Source organism: Triturus cristatus, chromosome 4_1 (genome assembly GCF_964204655.1).
Source record: "Triturus cristatus chromosome 4_1, aTriCri1.1, whole genome shotgun sequence".
Classification (NCBI taxonomy): domain Eukaryota; kingdom Metazoa; phylum Chordata; class Amphibia; order Caudata; family Salamandridae; genus Triturus; species Triturus cristatus.
In genome coordinates, this window is record NC_140585.1 from 1,268,495,408 (window position 1) to 1,268,501,468 (window position 6,061).

A 6,061-nucleotide genomic window follows, 5' to 3' on the forward strand; every position below is an offset into this window, starting at 1 on the left:
CTTCAGTCCAGGGGACGCCTATTTAAGGCGGACTCGTGGGGTTTGACGGCGGTCAGGCTCTGCTGTTACCTCTGTTACCTCTGTCCTAGCTTTTTTAGCGCGTCGCTCTTTAGCGCTGCATTTTAACTAAATGTCCTTTTGCTAGCGTTTATTTTATCTTGTGCTTTGCTGCTTGGCCTGGGGGCAAGGGTCTCCACTTACCTGCACTTAAAGTGTTGATGCACCGCCGTTTTGGCGGGTCCGGGTCCCGAGGGGGCATATCTAATCAACTTTGGCCGCCATTTTGGATTGGGGCTGTTGGCGCTTTTGCGGGCGCCATCTTAGAGCGTCTTGACGCTCGCTTCAGTCCAGGGGACGCCTATTTAAGGCGGACTCGTGGGGTTTGACGGCGGTCAGGCTCTGCTGTTACCTCTGTTACCTCTGTCCTAGCTTTTTTAGCGCGTCGCTCTTTAGCGCTGCATTTTAACTAAATGTCCTTTTGCTAGCGTTTATTTTATCTTGTGCTTTGCTGCTTGGCCTGGGGGCAAGGGTCTCCACTTACCTGCACTTAAAGTGTTGATGCACCGCCGTTTTGGCGGGTCCGGGTCCCGAGGGGGCATATCTAATCAACTTTGGCCGCCATTTTGGATTGGGGCTGTTGGCGCTTTTGCGGGCGCCATCTTAGAGCGTCTTGACGCTCGCTTCAGTCCAGGGGACGCCTATTTAAGGCGGACTCGTGGGGTTTGACGGCGGTCAGGCTCTGCTGTTACCTCTGTTACCTCTGTCCTAGCTTTTTTAGCGCGTCGCTCTTTAGCGCTGCATTTTAACTAAATGTCCTTTTGCTAGCGTTTATTTTATCTTGTGCTTTGCTGCTTGGCCTGGGGGCAAGGGTCTCCACTTACCTGCACTTAAAGTGTTGATGCACCGCCGTTTTGGCGGGTCCGGGTCCCGAGGGGGCATATCTAATCAACTTTGGCCGCCATTTTGGATTGGGGCTGTTGGCGCTTTTGCGGGCGCCATCTTAGAGCGTCTTGACGCTCGCTTCAGTCCAGGGGACGCCTATTTAAAGTCGTCCTCCCCGCGCAGCGGGAACGCGCAGCTGGGACGCCGTCGCGTGGCCGGAGTCGTGCCAGAGTCCTGCCCGTCTGCGCCCGTCCGCGCTAAGGACGCGCGGGACTCTGGCCAGGCCCTGCTGGTACGAGGAGCGGTTGGTTATTTCCAGCCATGTTGACATATTCTTGTGACACCCTGCTTGACCTGGGGCGCCGGACTGCTGGCTGTAGCTTACCCCTCCTTCATCCATTGGACGGTCCTTATCATTGCGCTGGCTGTCAGTGGTTTTTGGAGCAAGCTACTTCTATTGCCCCCACACGTCCGGTGGCAGCCGTTTGCTACACCTGCCCGGAGCATGTTCTCCGCATTTTTAGTTTTAATGCTAGGTCTCTGGTGTCACATTATCAGGCAGTATTTGACCTGTTGCAGGATGCAAGCCCGGACATCGTGGCTATCACCGAGACATGGCTGAAAGACGAGGACGCAGCCATTATTAATCTGGCATTCCCCCCTGACTATACAGTCCGTACCCTTAATCGATCTTCTAGGGGAGGGGGAATTGCCCTGGCTATTCGTTCTAGTCTTACTTGCTCCTGGACCGCACTGACCATTGCGGGATGTGAAAGTGCGTTGTTTAAGATTCTGGTTACTCCACACTTTTCACTCTCGGGGATGGTGGTCTATCGTCCCCCAGGGAGCGAGGCGGCGTTTCGCGCCGCTTTCCCGGATGTGGTCAGCTCCTTGGTGGTGGGGTGTCCCAATTTTTCGATTCTGGGGGACCTTAATCTCCATTTCGATAGACTCAACCTACCCGCGGTCAGTGGCATTCTCACGGATTTGGAGGCCTTACAGTTGCTGCAGCTAGTTCAGCTGCCCACCCACATCGGTGGCCATACGCTAGATCCCTTCTTCACTAATTTGACAAATGCTTCTGTCACTGCCGTCTCGCCCCTGGGCTGGACTGATCACTCTTTGGTCGCCATTAGTACCCCTTTGTCAGGTAGGACTGTCATCCCTCCTGCAAAGCTGATCGTAAGGCGGCACTGGGGCAAATTACGGTTGGAAGATCTGCACCGTGTCCTCGCTGCAGAGCCATTAGATCCGTTTGTAACTGTTGATTCAGGTTACGATGGGTTCTGCGCGTGGATCTCCAAAGCGCTAGATGCGCTCATTCCACTCACCGCCTGTAAGACCAGTGCCAGAGAATCTAGCCCATGGTACGATGGCGCCCTACGTGCGCTCAAGGGCAGTTGCAGGCGTGCAGAAAGGGCTTGGCGGAAGGAGTACGACTCGGGAAAAAAAGCTATCTATCTCGCCTCCGTCAAAGTATACCATCGGGCTGTGTGCCGTGCTCGGGCATTGTATTATTCTGCCGAAGTCGGCAACAGCTCTAACCCCTCGAAAACTATTTTCAAATTGATGAAGGATCTTCTAGCCAAGCGCCCCGATGCTCCGACGACGGGCTCTACTGCTCATTGTGAGGCTCTCGCGGTGTTCTTTCAGGAAAAGGTCCAAAACATCTATATGACCTTTCCATCCACAGGACCCCCATTTGAGTCTCCGATTTCCATCTGTGGAGACACAGCCCTGCACTCGCTTCCCCTGTTGACATTGGAAGGGTTTAACATCTTGGCAAAGCAGGTGAAATCTGGGTCCCCCGCCGACCCTCTCAGTTCGGCTCTCTTTAGAGATGAGTCGTTCGTGGGTCGGACCGTGTTACACTCCCTGATCAACATCTCGTTGGAGTCGGGCACGGTCCCCCGTAGCTGGAAGCGGGCGATGGTTTCCCCCATCCTTAAGAAGCCCTCACTGGACCCAGACAAGCCTGAAAACTATCGGCCTATCTCTTTGCTTCCCTGGCCTACCAAAGTAATGGAGGCCCATGTCAACAAAGTTCTCTCGGCCCACCTCATCCAGTTTAACATCTTGGATCCCACCCAAAATGGCTTCCGTGCTGGTCACAGCACGGAGTCTGCCCTTCTCTCCATGGCTGAACACCTACGCACAGTGATGGATGCGGGGCAGACAGCGGCGCTCGTTTTATTATAATCTGAGCGCCGCGTTCGACACCGTGTCCCATCCTATCCTGCTGCATCGCCTGGAGGAGGTCGGGCTGGGTGGCTCTGCCCTCCAGTGGTTTCGCTCTTTCCTAAACGATCGTCTCTTTAGCGTTGCGCTGCCACCGTACCAGTCCCAATTCCTTCCTCTGAGACAGGGGGTCCCGCAAGGCTCCTCGCTGAGTCCCACGCTTTTCAATCTGTATGTGAGACCGCTGGCAGAGATCGTCAAGCAATGGGACATGACTATGGTCTCGTATGCTGACGATACTCAGCTAGCGGTGACTATCAGCGGGGATGCGGATCGGGATGCCCCCAGGTTTCAGAGTGGACTTAGGGCGGTGGCAAGCTGGATGAAGAACAACTGTCTCCAGCTCAACGCGAAGAAAACCGAGATCATGATCGTTGGTAGGAAGGCGGAACTGTGGGGGGACAAGTGGTGGCCCAGTGAACTGGGGCTGGCCCCTCTCCCGGTCACTGAATTTAGGAATCTGGGAGTGTGGATGGATCCCGCTCTCAGTTACGAGGGCCACTCGAAGAAAATCGCGGCCGGTTGTTTTGGCATCCTGCGGTCGCTGAGGCCCATTCTTAAGTTCTTTGACCGTGGTACCAGGCAGCTGATAGTCCAGGCCACGGTATTATCTCGCCTGGACTATGCCAGCTCGCTTTTGGTAGGGACCAACATGGCGGAGATTACCCGCCTTCAACGAGTGCAGAATGCCGCGGCTAGAGCCATTGTAGGCTTACCCCGAAGGAGCTCTGTCTCAGGTGTCTTGAGATCCTTGCATTGGCTCCCCATTAAATCACGCATCCAGTTCAAGGTGTTGTGTTTGGCGTTTAAGATCTTGAGGGGAGTAGGTCCGCCAATTCTTGCTGACCTCCTGTCGTGGTATGTTCCTTCCCGCGCTTTGAGATCGGGAAGCCAAGCGCTCGCGGTGGTCCCCCGATACAGGTTGTGTCGGGCTGGTGGTCGCTCTTTTAGGGTGAGGGCGGCTGAACTCTGGAATTCCCTCCCAGTGGACCTGCGGCTACTGACTGACCTCTTGGCCTTTCGCAAAGCTCTGAAAACGTTTCTTTTTTAAATAGATCTTTTTATCTGTGTTGTGTTTCTGCTATCTGTTGCACATTGCCTGCCATGCGCCAGGACGCCCCTTAGCTGGGGCAGCTGTGCGCAATACAAAAGTGCATAACATAACATAACATAACATAATGATCTGGTTTCCAGGGGAAGGAGGGCCCTGCTCATGTCCATGCAAACTGACTTGCCGGCCATTAGCCAGGTTGGGGGGTCATGCGAAGTCTGGTGGTCTGAAATTGTACCCCGTAGGATTTGGAGAGGGGCCAGGTCCCCGGCAGCAGTAGAACAGTCGCGTAGAAGGGTCAATAGGTCCATGCAAAAATTTATGGAGCGTAGGGGCATGGGCTTCATCAGACATGCATTGATCCAAGAGAAGGTTGAGGGGTACTACGAGAAGGATGGAGTGCACCTGTCCAGGGTAGGGATGGACATGTTCCTGCTCGACGTACAAGAGGCGCTAGCTAGCAAGGGACATCAGTAACACCTATGGAGGGTAGGGGGGGCTCTGGCAGCGACGGTAGCCTCCCCAGAGCTGTGGCGGAGTTACAGGGCGATCTGGAGGCAGACGGGTACAGTAAGGGTACCTCTGCGACAGGCGGTACAGTAAGGGTACCCCTGTCCGGCACAGTAAGGGTGCCCGAGCCAAGGTCCAGGAGCCGAAGGGGGTTCTGGGAAGACCGCGACGGCGCCCCGTTAGTCCTTCGGGCGGTTGGGGGGCCTGACCAACCGGGGGTGTGCCACAACACGCTCCGCCCCTGTCAGAAGGGGCGGGAGTAGGAGACAGATCACGTGACCCAGTGGATGATCTGAAAATAAATATGTGCCACACTGCCGGGCATCGACCCACCGTGTGTGCTGGCTCACCAGGCGGGCGGAGCAGCTAGGGGCTGCTTGCCCTGGATCGCCTGTAAGATAACCCATTTATCGTCATACTTATGTTGTATGAAATAAACCTGCAGCAGTTCTTCACCCACAATGAAAGTGTCAGTGTTATTCTTGGGTGACGTCTGTGCATGCGTGTTGTTTGAAGCGGATGACGGTGTGGTCACTAGAAGACGGTGCAAGGTAGAGAACCTGGACAGAGAGAGGCGGGGGAGGTGAGGAGGTGGGGGGAGAGGGGGGAGAGGCAGGGAGAGAAACAGTGAAGAGGGCCAGGAAGGGAGAAACAGAGGTGGCAGAGTTAGATTGGACAGCGAGGAAGGGGGGAGAACGGGAAAGGCAGAAGGGGCCATTTTATGGGTCATTAAATTCAAAGGGGAGACTGGAAAAGCCGCAAAAGTAAAAGCGATAGGCAAAAGAAACGACGGCACATATACTTTCCTGCCGCCCTGTATTTATGTCTGCACGCCGTGAGCCCATGTTTTAAAAAAGTGCAATCACTACTTGCAGAAGTGCATTAGTATTTTATTTTACCACAAACATCACCAAAGAACTTGTACAATTTGGTAAATGTATAAATATTGTAGACAATAAAATGAAGACTGAACGGTCTCACACAGCTCTAAAATAACGGAATGGTAACATTTTATAACGAAAACCACTGAAGGGGTGACTTTCATTTATTTAAAGAATTGCAGAAAATTATTAGTATTAGCAATATTGTTTTCACAATTAGAAAACGTTACAATTTTGTATCTACAATGTTTATGTTAGATCGTATAGTATGTATGCATTGTAACAATTTTAAATACTTGACTCAATAAACTATTCACAGTAGGCTTCACAAAGTCCACTGTAAGTTTTCGATACTGTCTACCGAGGTCTTCCAACGACATACAGCTAAAAGCTGTCTGCAGGCGAAACCTAAAACCTTTGGCAGATATCATATATGAATACTGCTGCTCCACACACCACAACATTCCACGCATAAATAGTGCACATGACAAAGTAGCTT